The sequence below is a fragment of the Aegilops tauschii genome, chromosome 6 (genome assembly GCF_002575655.3).
Source record: "Aegilops tauschii subsp. strangulata cultivar AL8/78 chromosome 6, Aet v6.0, whole genome shotgun sequence".
In the NCBI taxonomy this organism is placed as follows: domain Eukaryota; kingdom Viridiplantae; phylum Streptophyta; class Magnoliopsida; order Poales; family Poaceae; genus Aegilops; species Aegilops tauschii.
Window position 1 is genome coordinate 287206986 of NC_053040.3, and position 19555 is coordinate 287226540.

The following is a 19555-nucleotide window of genomic DNA, read 5'->3' on the forward strand; positions in this document are numbered from 1 at the left end:
TACTATGGAGCTCCCTGCCGGAGACCCAGAGGCCGCTATATTATCGGCAAGCCTGGAATCAAGCAGGACTCTCCCTATCATCGAGGAGCCAAACTCACCTCTGGATGCTAACTCTGAACTTCCGAGGTCTGCGTCCATTGAGCACGGCCAGGTGGCATTTACCATACCCAGCTCCGCAGGTCCTCGGTTTCCCGTCCAGCCTTCGCTCCTAAACGAGGCCCTAGACTTAATGTGATCTCTCGCCATTACGGAGGTATCACCTCTGAATTATGCCCAGCCCGGAATAGGGGCTGAGAGCGGGGAATTTTGCATCACACCCACCACCCACTTAATAGCCATTGTCGAGGATTTAACCGACATGCTAGATTATGCCTCCGAAGACATCAACGACATGGACGACGATGCCGGAGACAAACCAGGCCAAAACCCGCCATTTACCGGGTGCTGGATGACCACCTCCACTTACGATGTGTATATGGTAGATACACCTAAAAAGGACGACGATGACGGCAGGCAGGACCCGATTGAGGACAAGCCCGCCGAGGCACCATCAAAATGTCGATGTTAGCGGCGCCGCTCAAATCGCGTCCCGAAAAGGAAAGCAATACCGGCACCGGAGACAACAACACCGCGGATGATGCCGAAGACCCCGTCGAGCCTGCATCCGAGCAGGATTAATGGGAGGAGGGACAAGTTAACCCCGACGAACCTGTCAGGAATGAGGACTCGGAGGATAGTAACTATCTACCAGTCTCTGAGGAGGATGTTAGCCTCGGCAACGAAGACATCATCGTGCCAGAGGAACCCCTCGAGCAAGAGCGCTTCAAGCGACAGCTAATCCCCACTGCAAGGAGCCAAAAAAAGAAACAGCAACAACTTCAAGCCGAACAAGATACGCTCAACGACAGATGGACACACGTCCTAGCCGCCGAGGAGTACAGCCTCGAGCGCCCAACAAAGAGTTATCCGAAGCATCGGCTACTGCCACAATTCGACGATGAGGCCCTTGAGCCAATACCATCAAGATATAATCACGCTGACAAACCAGACCGACCACCATGTGGACAAGACAAAGCGGCTGCTTATGCCGAACACCAGCCCACGCCACCTCACCGTTGAGGCAGAGAGGTAGCAACTCCGGGCTACACATACGACTTACGCCAGGACCAGGACAATGGAGCCGGTCAGGCTAGATCAATCTATGGATCAAGGGGGCGTGCTCCAACGCGAGATGACGGCCATCAAGCATGGAGCGATAAGCATAACCACACTCGTGTTGAAAACCGAACATGGATGTCATCCGAACTCCGTCGTGATGTTGCCCGATACAGAGGAGCCGCACACCCTTTGTGCTTTACCGATGAGGTAATGCAACACCACTTTCCACAAGGGTTTAAACCCGTGAACATTGAACCATACGATGGAACGATGGATCACGTTGTATGGATCGAAGATTTTCTTCTCCATATTCACATGGCTCGTGGTGATGATCTACACGCCATCAAATACCTCCCCCTAAAGCTAAAGGGACCAGCACGGCACTAGCTAAATAGCCTCCCTGAGAACTCTATTGGGAGCTGGGAAGATTTGGAGGATGCCTACCGAGACAACTCCCAATGTACTTACGTCCAGCAACCGGCCGCCGATGACCTCAGTCACATAGTCCAGCAACTCGGAGAGTCAGCCCGCAAACTTTGGACTCGGTTCTTAATTAAAAAGAACCAAATCATCGACTATCCAGACGTTGAAGCCTTAGCGGCCTTTAAACATAGCGTCTGTGATGAATGGCTTGCCCGACACCTCGGTTAAGAAAAGCAGAAGTCTATGGCAGCTCTTACCGCACTCATGACCCACTTCTGCGGGGGAGAAGACAGTTGGTTAGCTCGTAGAAGCAACATTACCAGCGATCCCGGCACCTCCAAAGCCAGGGATGGAAACGAACGGCCATGACATAACAAGCACAAGCGTCGGAACAACAATGAAGAAACCGAAGATACAGCGGTCAACACCGGATTCAGCAGCTCTAAACCCGGTTAGCGGAAGAAGCCATTCAAAGGAAACGGGGATGGCCCATCCAATTTGGACAAACTACTCGACCGACATTGCCAGATTCATGGTACCCCCGACAAGCCTGCAAATCATTCCAACAGAAACTGTTGGGTCTTCAAATAGGCCGGTAAGCTAAATACCGAACATAAGGGGAAAGGGCCGCCAAGTGAGGACGATGATGAGCCCCGCCCACCGAACACAGGGGGGACAGAATAAATTTCCCCCTAAGGTAAAAATAGTGAATATGATATACGTCACTCATATCCCCAAGAGGGAGCGCAAACGCGCATTAAGGGACGTCTACGCGGTAGAGCCCCAAAATTCAACCCATGGTCGGCTTGTCCGATCACCTTTGATCGCAAGGACCACCCGACCAGTATCCGTCACGGAGGTTCGGTAGCCCTGGTCCTCGATCCAATCATTGATGGATTCCATCTCCCTCAAGTCCTTATGGACGGCGGCGGCAGTCTTAACCTGATCTATCAAGACACTGTCCGCAAAATGGGTATTGACCCGTCAAGAATCCAGCCTAGTAACACCACCTTTAAAGGAGTGATACCCGGCGTAGAGGCCCGCTGCACAGGTTCATTAACATTGGAAGTAGTCTTCAGTTCACCAGATAACTTCTGAAGCAAAGACTTGATCTTCGACATTGTCCCCTTCCGCAGTGGTTATCACGCACTGCTCGGACGCACTGCCTTCGCCCACTTCAATGCAGTCGCGCACTATGCTTACTTAAAGCTCAAGATGCCCGGACCGCATGGTGTTATCACAGTCAATGGAAATATGGCGCGCTCCCTCCGTACTAAGGAGCATACCGCGGCCCTCGCAGCCGAGGTACAGAGAGGCCTCATCAAGCCGAACACTTCATCGGCCATCAAGCCCCAAGACACTGTTAAACGAGTCTGGCCTACTCCGCAGAACGACAACTCGGTGAATCCAGAGCTGGACTAGCAGTTCCGCCTCCGTCAATCGCCCCATCTAACTGCGGCATATGTACCGTGTGTGCATAACTACACACTTAAAATACATTGGGCAATGACGGAGGCACACTGTGGATAGGGTCTATAGGTGCGGCTCGACCCTATTTTGACCTCAACTTCTTCTTCTTTTTTTCTTCCTCATATTACAGGTTCGTTAAAACCTAATCACCTTACGGTCATACAAGGGCTCTTTCCCAGACCCCTTTTATATATAAACGATCATCGATTTATCCTCTCAAGGGATCTTGCACCAAGGCGACAGTGGCGCAAACGTGCGGCAGGGTGTCAAGGGGATCTTCAAGAATACCTTTTTTTCTTTTTAGGCCTTGTATACAGGTTCCCCTTGTTTACAAATTCTCGGCATGTAAAATAGCCTTGATGTTTAGGCATTATCTGTAATAACACGTTTTGACGTATCAAACAGATTATAATGGAAACCGTTTTTTTGGCTGCCAACCCCTGTTCGGTGTTGGTTTATTTCATAATCTGTGTTTCCTCTTCACTTCAGATTGCCATATATACTTTGGTACGGCTTAAATGTCGGGGTCTCTATTCGGCCACGTATATTTTCAAAAGTCCGAACACTTCTAGAGTATGCTTCGGCATCCCGAATATTGCATTATATGCATCAGCTCCGAATCATGTCTTTGGTCAATAGTTGGGTTGCCCGACTCCTATGATTATCACCTTACGTTCCGCTTGTTCGGTTAAGGTAGTAAAGGGAGAACTAATGCGATTGTGTTTCTGGTTCATCCGGTCAAACACCTTAGTAGAGAAAGCCGAAAACTGACTGTCATGATATGGCGAGAGCTAATTGGTGATTCGGCGACTTGCTACAAATCTTTCGCGATTTACTCCATATTATACGAAGGACTGGCCTTCTCCCAGTCATGCGTCTGAGGCATCCCAGTTCGGATGGCCGCATACGCACCAGGGGCTAATACATCGCCCCACCGTCAAACTCCTGTGGCTAAGTGAAAGTAACAAAGCTGCATAGTCTGATTGCCTGATTCGCTACGCAGACACCTCCTTTACGGACCAAGACGTTGGGTCAAGTGTGACCGCGCGCTATCCCGAACACCCCCGTAGCATCTACGTGGGGGCTGAAGCTGGCGACTGGCAAACTTTTAGAATTAAAAACGGCCGCACAGGAGGAAAATAATTTCAGATAAAAGCATAAATATATTATAGGCCTTGGTTCATAACACAAAGTCTGGATAAACATAATACATTCACTCAAAGAATGATTTGAGCATTGGCCCTCTACTATTCGGGCACCCGCCAGGACGTCGTGTACCGCTCCGGCTTGCGGTTGTCCTTGCCTTCGGGTGGGCCTTCAGTTGCTACGACGGTGGCCTTCATCTTCGCCCAGTGCATCTTGACATGGGCAAAGGCCATCCGCGCACCCTCTATGCACGTCGAGCGCTTCACAGCTTCAACCCGGGGCAACGCATCGACAAGTCACATCACCAAGCCGAAGTAGCTGCTCAGAATGGGTTCGGCTGGCCAAAGCCGGACTATGATGTCCTTCATGGCCAAGCCGGACATCCTATGCAGCTCCGCCAGTTACTTCATATCGTTGTTCAACAACACCGGGTGTTCCTGCGCCAGGAACTGTGACCAGAAGAGCTTCTCCGTTGAGCTCCCCACCTGGGCTCGGAAGAATTACGCGGTGTCGGCGGCACTCCTCGGAAGATCCCAAAGGCGTCTGTAGAACTCCATAGTCGAGTGAGCAAGGCATATCTCTGACCCCCAAATATACTCTACAAGAGAAAGGGCTTACCAACCGCTATCTGCTCGGCCTGCCGAATCTCCTCCCAAGCACTCCAGGACTCGGTCCGCGCTTCTTTGGCCTCTTGGAGGGCTTTCGCGAGATCGGCTGCTTGGGTCGTACTCTTCTCCTCCAAAGTCTCGCACTTGCCGATGTGTAAGTGCATCTAGTGCCCCTTAGTGATTTTGGTATATTGAAGACTAATAGGTTAAGAGACTAATGCGTTTATGAGTGTACACAGTTCTATAAGTCTATGAGGAGTTTGATATTTACAGAGAAAGTCGACCCCTAAAAATGAAGTTCTTCGACTGAAGACTTTGGATTTCTGAAGACTTTGAAAGTGAAGAAATTGGTGTGACCTTGAAGGCTTGGTATTCATTCGAGGAACATGAAGCGTGAAGACTTTTGTTTTCATAGTTTCATTTTCTCTTTCTTGAGTCATAGGAAACACCGTACTGTTAAAGGGGGTCGAGGAAATACTAAGGAAAATTTTCCATGTGATGCTCAACTCAAAATCCTACACCTACCAATCCCTTCGAGTGAAGCCATTGGAAATCTCATACAGTTCAGTCATATTCTTCAGTGACAGAGATGAAGTTCTTCTGGTCTCTGAGGAATTTGTTCTAACTGAGGAGTTAGGAATTCGCCAGTGCGGATTGCCTACACACTGAGGAACATGATAGCCCTGAGGAATTTGATACTCAAATTTCCGACCGTTGATGTGCTATGCGCCAGCTATCCCAAAATATCTACCCACCTAACGGTCATATCATTGAAGGGCATTTATGTCTTATCATGTCGGGCTGCTCCCTAGGCTATAAATAGCCACCCCCTACAACCACTAGCTGGTTGGCTGCTCCGAGAGAAACTGACATTTGGCATTTGAGAGCATCCCATCCTCCGAGGACTTTGAGCGAAAATCATCAAGTGAGGAAAACCCAAACCCAAACACCTACAAACCCAAAGTGATTGAGCATCACTGAAGAGATTGATCCTACGTGGATCCGACGCTTGTTACCTTTGAAGACTGTGCTTCTTCCAGACAGTTAGGCATCATGGTCTAGAGCATCCAAGAGGAATTGTGGATCGCCGAGTGACCGAGTTTGTGAAGGTTCGGAAGTCACCTGAAGACTCACCACGAGTGATTGGACGAGGTCTGTGTGACCTTAGTTCAAGGAGAATACGGTGAGGACTGTGTGTCCGGGACTGTGTGTCCTCAGGTTTAAATACCTAGCCGCTCCAACCAGATGTACAACTGAGACAGCAGTTGGAACTGGTCTACCAAATCATTGTCTTCACCAAGCTTATTAGTTCTATTTCCTCAACTCTTTCATTTCCTCATTACTGTGTTGTGTGCTTGACATATCTGTGTTTGAAGACTTTGACAGAAGACTTCTCAATTTCCTCAGTTCAATTTCTTCAGTCTGTTTGTCTTCATCATGTGCTATCATGTGTTTACTCTTTCTGTACTCTGTGTTTGTCTACATTTCATCATGATGACCATGCCTATGTTCGGCTATGCTTACTCTTGAGTACTTATTCCGCTGCAAGTAGTTCTTCGCTAAGGAATTTCCTCACTCGCAAATTCCTCAGTGAAGAATTCATAAAAATCGCCTATTCACCCCCCCCTCTAGTCGATATAACGCACTTTCAATTGGTATCAGAGCAAGGTACTCCCTTGTTCTGTGTGATTTTGGTTTAACCGCCTGGAGTTTTAGTTATGTCGACCGCAGGTATGATCAAGGTCTCTGCTGGGTGTCCTACCTTCGATGGGACGGACTACCCCTACTGGAAGAATAAGATGCGAATGCATCTTGAGGCAATTGATAACGATCTCTGGTATGTTGTGGAAAATGGTGTTCCCTCTGTCTCACCCTCACTGAATGCTGCCGATGTGAAGAGATTCAAGCAACTCGATTCTCAAGCGAAGAATATCGTATGTGGCCATCTGAGCAAAGGACAGTATGGAAGAGTGAGTTCTTTGGAAACTGCTAAGCTTATCTGGGATAGGCTGTCCAAAGTGAATGAAGGAGTCTCAACTCAGCATGACTCTCGAGTTGATGTTCTTCGCAATCTCTTCAACCACTTCAAAAGACTCGACAATGAAAATGTTCAACAAACCTTCGATCGCCTCACTGACATCTCAAATGAGCTTCAAGCTCTTGGTGCCACTGACATCACCGACCATGAGGTGGTGAAGAAATTGTTGAGATCGCTTGATTCCTCATTTGATACTCTGGCATTGACGATACAAGAACGTGCTGATTACAAGTCACTTGATCCCGCTGATATCCTCGAAAGGCTAAATACTCATGAGTTCCAGCTTGCTAAAAAGAGAGATCTCTATGGTTCGAGCTATGGCAGATCACATGCACTGAAGGCCAAGGCAGTTTCTGAGTCTGAAGATGAAGACTCTGGCAGCAGCCTTGGTGATCCTGAAGAACTGAGCCAGGAACTAGCATTGCTCGTGAAGAAATTTCAAAAGTTCTCAAGACGTGGTCGCTTTGGAAGATCCTCAAGGAGCAATGATTCCTCATCCAGTGACTACAAGAAGAGGCTTTGTCACAAATGCAAGAAACCTGGACACTACATTCAAGATTGTCCTCGGTGGGAAAAGGAATCAAAGAAGAAGAAATACAAGGATTACAGTTCTGATGATGCGAAGAAAAAGAAGAAATCCTCAAAATCTTCATCATCAAAATCCTCAAAGTCTTCATCTCACAAGAAGAGCAGCTCCAAGAAGGCTCGGGCATTCATTGGCAAGGAAATGGACTCTGAAGCTGAATCTGAGGAACATGAGGAAGAGGAGGCATCTGAGGAGTCCAAGTCTGGAGTAGCGAGTCTAGCTCTCGCTACTGCATTCGTCATCAAGTCTATCTTCAACTCTGTAGAAAATGGCTTCACCAACAAGGCTGATGAAGGCAATGATGACTACGCTCCCACCTATTGATTCATGGCAAAGGGTGCCAAGGTACTCAAATATACCTCCTCTGAATCTAGTGAGAATGAATCTGATGAAAACCTCAAGCCCACCTGGAGTTTTAGTTATGTCGACCGCAGGTATGAAGAAAGTGGCATGCCCCATCTTTGACGGTCATGATTATCCAAAGTGGAAGGCCATGATGAGGAAGCGCCTCATGGCAATGAATAGCAAGCTGTGGACCGTCACTGAGATTGGTCTTACCGATCTATGCAAGATGGCAGACACTGATGATATTCCCAAGTACACTCGACTTGACATCATGGCAAAGGATATCATCTGTTCCTGCCTATCCAGAGATGAATTCAGGCGCATTATGCATCTTTAAAATGTGAAGCTTATCTGGGACCGAATCTCTGACGTCTATGAAGGTCATCGAACTTGTCATGATCCCTGGTTCGAGGATTTCAAGGAATCACTCAACACGATGACTTTCGAACCTGAACCTTCATCTTCTGCACCATGCCTCATGGCAAAAGGTGCCAAGGTAACCGAATGTTCCTCATCCGAGTCTAGTGATGATGAATCTGATGATGATTTTGGACCTAGCTATACCAAGCTTGTTTGTATTGCCACTAAACAACAAAAGGCCTTGGAAAAGGTTCAAAACATGCTAGACAAGAGCGATGATATGTTGGGTGAAGAAATGGATCGCACTAAAACCTTGACTGGAAATCTTCAGAGACTGCAGTCTAGATTTGACAACCTTCAAGGTCATCATAACACTCTCTTATCTGATCATGAGAAGCTTTCTTATGAATTTCTTCAAAGAAAGCAAGATCTTGAGAAGCTAAGAGTGAGTTATGAAGATCTTCAGAAGGAGCGCGATTCATTACTTGCTCAACAAATCAGCGCTGCTCAGGAAAATTTGTTCCTCCATGTTTGAAATGCATTGAACGTGAATCTGCTAATTCTTCACCTGAATGTTCAAATGCTTCTAATGCTACAAATTCTTCAACTGTCTCTGCTATCACTAATTCCTCATCTGAGGACATTGCTAGTATCACTGACGATGCAGGGCTGAAGGAATTGTACATGACAGGCATGTACAAAAGCCTCAAAGGGCATCAGACTCTTTGTGATGTGCTTAAAAAGCAGATCCTCAACAGGAACCCTAGGAAAGAGGGTATTGCCTTTGAGAGGAAACTCAATGCTGATGGTACATATTGGAAGCATGAGCAGTACCCCAAAACCTCATGGGTTGCTGCAAAGGGACCTCCAGTTGATCCATCTAATTTATCTGGCTTTACATGTGAATCTTCTCATTCTTCTGATGAGTCATTTGACTCCAACTATAAACTGTTTAAAAATCAGAATGGTGAAGTATTTGCAAGATATGTTGGCACTAACTGCAGGAACGGTTCTCCTATGAAGAAAATCTGGGTTCCCAAAAGGTGCCTTGAAAGTCTTCAGGTGAATGTACTCATGACACCACCTGTGAAGAATAGGAACCCCAGATCAAATTCTTCATATGGATCCAAGTCCTCATACGGATCGAATTCCTCGCGTGGATCATATTCCTCAAAAGGATCAAAGTCCTCATATGAACATCATCGTGCTAACAACTCTGTTTCGCAGGGAAGAGCTAAGGGCTATGAATATGAGCATTATTCTTCTAATCATTATGTTCATAAGTCCTCGAAGAATTTCTCTGCTTATTCATATGCTTACCCTAACTCCTCTTATATGAAACGAAATGGATTGGCTTCTATGCCACCTTTCTCGTATGGAGCTCGCAGAGTGATGAACTCTTTGCCACCCCTTCAGATGTGGGTGGTGAAGAAAAAGGACTAATCTCTTATGCAGGTCAGGTCTCCAGACGTGCTCAAACGTCTGAAGAATTTGCTGGAGACCTGAAAAGTGCCTGAAAGGACGCAGGCTAATCATGAAGAAATGAAATTTCATTTCTCACGTCCTCATACTGTTTTAACTGTTGCATTGCTTGATGAAATTGGTCTGATGAATTGTGATGTCATATTCTTCACTGATGAAGTATATGAAGTTCGTAAGCTGCACTAATTCATCTGCAGGATGATCAACCGAAAGCCACTGAGTGGGTCCTCGATAGTGGATGTACAAATCACATGACTGGTGACAAGAATCTATTGATGGATGCTCCCTTATCACCATCGCATCTGAAGCATATCATCTTCGCTGACAAAGGCAAAAGTCAGGTATTGGGTCTAGGTAAGGTTGCGATCACAAAGGATCGACACATGGACAAAGTCATGCTTGTCGAGTCCTTAGGATACAACCTCATGTATGTCTCAATGCTTTGTGATCTTGATATGGTTGTTGTCTTTGGCAAGTACCGTTGTGTTGTGGTTATGGAAGCTGACAATTCCATAGTATTCGAAGGCTTTAGGAGAGAAGACTTGTATATTGTTGATTTCTCTACAGGACCGCAACCAGTCGTGTGCCTACTTGCAAAAGCTTCAGAAGGCTGGCTATGGCATCGACGACTTGGTCATGCAGGCATGAGGAATTTGCACACGCTTGCGAAGAAGAAGCACGTCATTCGCATTGAGAATGTCAAATTCCTCAAGGATCACTTATGCGGAGCCTGTGAAGCTGGAAAGATGACCAAGGCTAAGAATCCAGCAAAGACTATCATCACCACTACTCGACCATTTGAATTGCTTCATATGGATCTCTTCGGTCCTAACCATTACTCAGTAGTCACAAATGATGCATCTCTCTATGGCTTTGTTATTGTTGATGATTACTCTCGTTACACTTGGGTACATATTGTCACTTACAAACATGAAGTGCAGGAAGTCTTCAAACGATTTTCCTCGAGGGCTTGAACCAACTTCGGTGTGAAAATCAAGCACATCAGAAGTGACAATGGAACCGAGTTCAAGAATTCTGGTCTTGATGACTATCTTGATGAACTTGGTATTACTCATGAGTTATCTGCTCCTTACACTCCTCAGCAGAATGGCGTCGTGGAGTGCAAGAACAGAACCCTTGTTGAGATGGCTCGCACTATGCTTGATGAGTACAAGACGCCTCGTCACTTCTGGATTGAGGCAATTTATACTGTGTGCCACATCATCAACAGGGTATATCTTCACAAATTCTTCAAGAAGACTGCATATGAACTCCTCACTGACAAGAAACCCAATGTGAGTTATTTCAAAGTCTTCAGTGCTAAATGTTGGATTAGACATCCTCATCACAATGCTAAATTTGCACCAAAAGCACATGAAGGTTTTATGCTTGGTTACGGAAAGGACTCGCACACCTACAGAGTCTTCAACAACGTTCTTCACAAGGTTGTTGAAACTGTAGATGTGCGGTTCGATGAAACTAATGGCTCGCAAAGAGAGCACCTACCCTCTGTGATAGATGAACCAGCACCTGAGGAAACCATCAAGTTCAAGGCTACTGAGGATGTCATTCCTACCGAAGAATCTGCTGAAGAATTCATTCCAGAACGTGAAGAACGTCGAGCTAATGCACCTGAAGAAAATGCTGAAGAAAATGGTGCTGAAGAAAATGCTGATCAAATTCCTCGACGACAACCAGCTCATCCTCGCGTTGCAAAAGAAGTGCAAGTTGAAAAGATCATCAATGACATTGAAGCACCAGGTCCTCTCGCACGCTCAAAAGCTTCACATTTATCTAACTTTTGTGGGCACTATGTTTTTGTCTCTATCACAGAGCCCACTAAGGTAGATGAAGCATTTCTGGAGCCTGAGTGGATTCAGGCCATGCAAGAAGAATTACATCGATTCGAGCTCAACAACGTCTGGGAACTGGTTAAACATCCAGATCCTCGCAAGCACAATATCATTGGCACAAAGTGGATCTACCGCAACAAGCAAGATGAAAATGGCCTTGTGGTGAGGAATAAGGCACGGCTTGTAGCTCAAGGCTACACACAGGTTGAAGGAATTGATTTCGATGAAACTTTTGCACCTGTTGCTAGACATGAAGCTATTCGCATATTACTTGCTTATGCTAACCATCATGATATCACTTTATATAAAATGGATGTGAAAAGTGCATTCCTCAATGGTAAGCTTGAGGAAGAAGTATATGTTGCTCAACCCCCAGGTTTTGAAGATCCAAAGCATCCTGACAAACTCTTCAGACTCAATAAGGCCCTCTATGGCCTCAAGCAGGCCCCTCGGGCATGGTATGATACTTTGAAGGAATTCCTCATGAAGAAAGGCTTCAAACCCGGTTCACTCGACCCTACTCTTTTCACTAAATCTTATGATGCTGAATTGTTTGTGTGCCAAATATATGTTGATGATATTATCTTTGGCTGTACTGACCAACGTTATAGTGATGAATTTGCCTATATGATGAATGAAGAATATCAAATGTTTATGATGGGAGAATTGAAATTCTTCTTAGGTCTTCAAATTCGTCAACAGCGCAATGGCATATTCATATCTCAGGAGAAATACCTCAAGGATGTACTGAGGAAATTTGGCATGCAAGATTGCAAAGGCGTCAAAATTCCGATGCCCACAAATGGCCATCTGTGCACTGATGAAAATGGTATTGACTTCGATCAAAAGGTATACCGCTCCATGATTGGTTCTTTATTGTATTTATGTGCATCTAGGCCAGATATTATGCTTAGTGTTTGCATGTGTGCCCGATTTCAAGCTACACCGAAGGAATCACACCATAAGGCTGTGAAGCATAACTTCGATATCTAGCTCATAGACCAACACTTGGATTATGGTACCCCAAGGGCTCGGCTTTTGATCTCATTGGATATTCTGACTCTGACTATGCTGGTGATCATGTGGACCGCAAGTCAACATCTGGTACATGTCATTTCCTTGGACGATCTTTGGTTTGTTGGTCCTCGAAGAAACATAACTGCGTATCATTGTCTACTGCTGAAGCTGAGTACATTGCTGCTGGTTCTTGCTGTGCTCAATTGCTGTGGATGAAGCAAACTCTCAAGGACTACGGCGTCAACATGAAGAATGTGCCTCTCTACTGTGACAATGAGAGTGCCATCAAGATTGCTCACAACCCAGTTCAGCACTCGAACACAAAGCACATTCAGATTCGTCATCATTTTCTTCGTGATCATGTGTTGAAAGGCGACATTTCTATTGAGCATGTGAAGACTGAAGAACAGCTAGCCGATATCTTCACAAAGCCCTTGGATGAGAAGAGATTTAGCAAGTTGCGGTGTGAGCTAAATATCTTAGAATCTTCGAATGTTCTTTGAAAAGGACACTCATCCTAACACTTATGCAAAATTGATGACTTAGATGTGCAACACATGAAGAAACATTTTTCTTCAATCAATGAAGAATAACAATCTAAGTGTGAAGAAATTAACGAAGAATTTGATTCTCAGAACCCTACGACAATTGTACGCGGTGTCTGAAATCATCATTCTTATACGGTGGGTCATGCCACCACCAAAAGTTGAAAATCTTCAATTTGAGTTTTTCCTCAGTGAAATTCCTCAGTTGTTCATTTTCTTCAACTTTGCATTGTCTTCACTGTTTCCATCATTTTTCTTCATTGGCTATATATATATATATATGTGTGTGTGTGTGTGTGTGTGTGTGTGTGTGTGTGTGTTTATGTCCTCTACAGCATTCACTTATGGCTAATTCTTCAAGTTGGTTTTTCTGCTAAGTGAATGTGATCAGACCCTTCGCCCTCTATGCTATACTCAACCCAATCTATTCACAAATTCTTCATATGTGTTCTATTTTAAACTCGTTCAAAATCTTCACGGTGTCCCTGTCAGCTGAAGAATTTGCGAACGGAACTTTTAACTTATCTTATCCAAATTTTCGGCTTTGCCGCTCAAACCGTTCCGCATCCCACGAAATACTTATCTATTCACCCACGATCTAACACGATCTCCACTTCTCAGTACGTGGGTGACACATGTCAAGCGAATGAGAAGGGTCAGGGGCACGTTCGTCCAAAGTCTTCGGGCGAATAGTTTTTCACCGTGGCTATAAATACCCCCTCTCCCCTTCCTCACTTCCTTTACTCCGCTCGACCTCTCTCCAGCTCGAGCTTCTCAAACCCTAGCGCCACCGCTACTTCATCGTCGCCGGTGAGGAAGAGCTTCATTGCCTCGACCTCGTCGCCGCCGTACTAGCGCCGGCCACGGAAATCTTCACTCCGCCGCCGCCGTAGCCGTCTTCCTCCGCCGAGTTAGGGCGTGGAAGATCTGCACAGACGAACTTCTCATCTCTACCTCACAGTTCGTCGTGTTCTTCGTCCAGGGTAATTAAAAGTTACTTTTACTGCCCTCTTTGATTCAAATGATTTCTACAAAATCTTCAAAGGTGTTTATTCTTCAAATTCTTCACACACTAAACACCTCACATGTCATCTGTTCTTGATTCGTTTCTCTAAGCAATAATTTTTCTTCAAGATTCCTCAATTGTGTGGATCTTCGATCTATAAAACTCTGGAACCTAAGACAAAGAACGCTTAGTGAAATTCTTCAAGACTCATCTGGTCAAATTCCTCAAAATTGTTCTTTTTGAAAAACCTTCTGAGAACGCATATGACCTCTCCAAATTCCTCGCAACTATACTCTATTCACAGGTACTCATGTCCGCTGCTGAATCTCTAGGTTCTCATCAACTTAACTCATTTGCAGCGTTCCTCGAAGAAAAGTTGCATACTTCTTCGGAGAATTCAATTGTTCAAATTCCTCATCTGAAGAAAATGGCTGATGGAAAGAAGCCACAGAAAGGAGGAAAGAGGCATGAGGTCAACACTGCATTTGAAATCCCTGAGGACATCTATGCTGGGTACTGCACACCCCCTGAGGAAGATAAAAATCAGCGCAAGGTGCGCATTCAGAAGATAGAGAGGAGATGGGCAAGAGAGTGGAGGGAGTACAGGTATGTGACTCCCAAGTACATGAAGAAATTCGCACTCAATCCTCCATTCCCAAGACCTCCGTTGGCACCTGGCCAAGAAGCTGATCCCACCAGCCTCAAGCGTGGTGAGGATTATCCTGATGAATGGGCCAAGCGCCAGGCCAAGCTGGCTAGACAAGCCAGAGAAGCGGTGAGGAAATTCAATGAAGACTCTGCTGCCGCTGAGGCCTCTGTCAAGCCGAAGAAACCCATGGCAAAGAAGCCTGCGCGTAAGCCAAGTGCTTCACCTTCAATGCCCTCAAGGCCAAGTTCCTCAGCAATGCCCTCACGGCCAGAATCCTCAAAGCCCTCATGGCCAATTCCTCATGCTGCTCCTGCTCCTCCAAAATCCTCAGCTCCTCCGCATAAGTCCTCAGCTGCTCCGACCAAATCCTCAGCACCTATGCATCTTGCCACGTGCCAAAGGACTACAGGGATCTCTATTGCCTCAGGAGCTTCAGCTAGTTCCTCAGCCGCTCCAAATTCTTCAACAGGACCCTCTCTGCTGAAGACAAAGACCACTGCTGGACGAGGTTCTCACCCAAGTCCTCACAAGAAGCAGGTCGTCTTCCAAGTGCCGTCTGAAGAAGACGAAGCTGATGATGAAGAACTTGCTGAAATCATCAGAGATAGGCAAGTCAGGGCCGCTAGAGCCAAGGGCACAAATGTGCCTCTGCTTTTGGATCCAAAGTTGATCCTCGATTACATTGATCTCTGGCACAAGGACCCAAACACTCCTATGCCTGACTTCAAGCTGACTCCTGAACAAAATCATATGCTGACTGCCTTCATCCAAGAAGAGAAATGGAAATTTGAGAAGGCCAGGCAGATCAAGAAAGCGCAGTACAGGAAGGAGAAATTCCTGAAGAACAACGTTGTCTCTATGACAACTGATGATCTTGTGAAGATCCAGTCTGAAATCAAAGTCCTCAGTGATGATTTCAATGCTTACTATGCTGATTGGTAAGGAGCCAAGGTCAGGTTTGTTAAACTGACTGAGAAGTTCACCTCCAATGTTGCAGCCCCATCGTAACAAGAAATTCCTCAAACTGAAGCATCTGCTCAGCCAACTGAAGAACATGCCAGCACCGCTGATGGCATTCAGGCTGCTGAAGAAAATGTGAGTTCCAGGGCTGATGACTGCATTCCAGCCGCTGATGAAATTGCCAGGGCATCCACTAGTGGTGCGCCTGAAGAAAATGAAGAGGTCAGGGCAACTGCATCAGTTGTGCCTAAAGAAAATCAACCAGATTCCTTTGCTTCTCCTGCGCCTACCCCAACTCCAATTCTTCCATCTGCATCAGATGTGAAGAAGACCAAGGCTGCAGAGCGTGCAGCAGTGAAGAAAAGGAAAGCATCAGCTTCATCAGATTCTTCAGCTCCGAAGAAGATGAAGAAAATGACCAGCTCAGTTGCAAACCCCATTGATGTTGTTCCGATCTCAACCATGCCATCAAAAGACCTTGTTCCTTTTGATGAAGAATATGTGATCCCTAGCAGATCTGATGAAGAAAATCCTTCTGCTGCTTCGTCAGAGTAGATGGATGAAGAAATTGAAGTGGATAAAATCCCTTCAACCCCCACAGTTTCCTCGCCTATGCCTCAGTTTACTGCTGAAGAGGTCGGCGTTGAAGAAATAGAAGATGAAGACGTGGACATTGGCTATACCACACCAGTGATGAATGATGACTTTTGGGAAAGTCAGCACCCCAACTCTCCACTCTTCACACCTTTACAGCAAAATCCTCAGTCCCCTGTTGCTACTGAAGTACAAATGGGATCTGAAGAACCTCGTGCAACCCCATCTGTCCATGAAGAAATTCCAGCCACTAGTGCTGAAGAAAATGTTAATGAAGAATTGAAGACCCAGGCTGTCACTGGAGTAGAAGCTGAAATTCCTCAGCCTGAAGAACCTGAGATTGCGATTCTTGAGGTGATAATGCAATTGACTGACACTCCTCAGCCCAAGCTAAAGGATCCATTCTCAAAGAAGCAGAAATTCAAGGCTGATGATTTCTTTGGCGAGCACGTGTTCTTCACTGACTACAATCCCTATGATTCTGCTCGTCTTAGAAGGAAGCGCTTCTGGACCACCAGCCATGCCCACTTCTATTCTTCACTGCTCTTCAACAAGGACAAAGTCTTCGACCACGAGCATATTCCTCATGTGGACATGGAATCACTGCCATGCTTCACTCCTGTCCTCAGTGTGCTTCATGACACAGGCCTCCTCAACTTTTGCACAGACATAGTTGATTGGAATGAAGAACTCATTCTTCAATTCTACGCAACTTTGCACATCACAGGAGATCCTGACGATGTGAACTCCTGGGTTTTGGACTGGATGACTGAAAATACTCACTATAAGGCACCGACCACTGAATTACTTCACGCCCTGCCCATCAGTTCTCCACCTGAAGGAGCTCGTTGCATGTACCAAGAACCTGAGCTTACTGATCAGTATATGCAAGTGCTAATGAAGCCATTGAAACCAGGTCAAGCCTCAAGGACAAAATTCCTCGTGAAGGAATTGCAGTATGTACCAAGGACAGTCTATCGCATTCTGACGAAGACTATGAATCCAATCAAAGGCCACGACTCATCTGATGAGGAAATTGTTGGCATCATGAAGAATCTGGTTTTCAACATCATTCATGGCATTCCTGTCAATTATCATGATTTCTTCATGAGGACTCTGGCAAATGTTGCACTTTCACCATTTGAGCTGAAGCCTTATGCACCGTGGATTATGAGATTCATCAGAACAAGGTCTTCACTCAACTACAAAGATGATTTTCAGAATCACCTCAGCTACTTGCCCCCGGTTGAAGTCCTCAAGCGGACCTATTCCTCAGCTGACGAAAAGGGCAAGGCACCAGCTGTTATAGATGAAGGCATTCATCCATTGGATGGTCAATTTCGCAAGGTTGCATCTTATTCCACCAATGATGACTCTGCCACTCATGATTCTGCTGCCCATGCCTCCAAGCCAAATCCTCAAGCTACTGCTCGTCGTGTGATGACTGACCGTGAACTTATGCTAAGTCTTCACCAGAAGGTGGATCGAAACCATAAATGGGTTAAGAATCAGTTTGGTTCAATTCTTCACAACATGACTGCTACACATAATGCAGTGAAGAAAAACCATTACTACCTCCATGAAGTCTTCGGTCGCACCTGGGTTGTTCTGTCTCACATTTATAGCGAAGAAGATCTGAAGAACGTGGGTCTCAAGGAGGACTTTGACTGGTCTGCACCTCCACCGAAGAAATACGAGAAGGTCAAGGTTCCTTCCTTGGTGGCCAGCTCCTATTCTTCATCGCGCGAAACTGATGAGCATGAAGACTTGGACGACACTGCGGCAGGCCCTACATCAACAAACGACCCCAACAACGTTGGCGCTCCTTCATCAACTTGATATTCTTCAGGGCGCGTTAGTCCTCATTTTCGAACCTTTTGGTCATTCGATGACAAAGGGGGAGAAAATTGAGTTAGTCTTCAAGCGGGTCTATCTTATATGGGCGTTTTTTTCTATGTTACAACTCTCGTTCTTCTGATGACTTTGCTGGATCGAGTTGTAAACTTAAACTCTATGGTGGCCTGATACTTTTGCTGTGTTTTTCCGCATGCTTATTCCTCGTTAACGTTATTGCACGCATGCTGAATTACATCAGTCACCATATTTCATCATGCATTTCAAATTCTTCATATATTATGTCAAATGCGTGTATGAATTACAAGATATAGGGGGAGATCTCCATGATTCAACTCGGCAAGTGTGCATTGCTTCAAAAGCAAATTCCTCACTATGCACATCTTCAGGGGGAGTTCTTCTATATCTTGCAATCAAATTCCTCAATATCAGTATTTACACTTCATATGTTTATCACCGTTGAAAACTTAACCTATATTGTCATCAATCGCCAAAAAGGGGGAGATTGTAAGTGCATCTAGTGCCCCTTAGTGATTTTGGTGTATTGAAGGCTTATAGGTTAAGAGACTAATGCGTTTATGAGTGTACACAGGTCTATAAGTCTATGAGGAGTTTGATATTTACAGAGAAAGTCGACCCCTAAAAATGAAGTTCTTCGACTGAAGACTTTGGATTTCTGAAGACTTTCTGAAGACTTTGAAAGTGAAAAATTGGTGTGACCTTGAAGACTTGGTATTCATTCGAGGAACATGAAGCGTGAAGACTTTTGTTTTCGTAGTTTCATTTTCTCTTTCTTGAGTCATAGGAAACACCGTACTGTTAAAGGGGGTCGAGGAAATACTAAGGAAAATTTTCCATGTGATGCTCAACTCAAAATCCTACACCTACCAATCCCTTCGAGTGAAGCCATTGGAAATCTCATACAGTTCAGTCATATTCTTCAGTGACAGAGACGAAGTTCTTCTGGTCTCTGAGGAATTTGTTCTAACTGAGGAGTTAGGAATTCGCCAGTGCGGATTGCCTACACACTGAGGAACATGATAGCCCTGAGGAATTTGATACTCAAATTTCTGACCATTGTTGGCTATGCGCCAGCTGTCCCAAAATATCTACCCACCTAACGGTCATATCATTGAAGGGCATTTATGTCTTATCATGTCGGGCTGCTCCCTAGGCTATAAATAGCCGCCCCCTACAACCACTAGCTGCTTGGCTGCTCCAAGAGAAACTGGTATTTGTCATTTGAGAGCATCCCATCCTCCGAGGACTTTGAGCGAAAATCATCAAGTGAGGAAAACCCAAACCCAAACACCTACAAACCCAAAGTGATTGAGCATCACTGAAGAGATTGATCCTGCGTGGATCCGACGCTTGTTACCTTTGAAGACTGTGCTTCTTCCAGACGGTTAGGCGTCATGGTCTAGAGCATCCAAGAGGAACTGTGGATCGCCGAGTGACCGA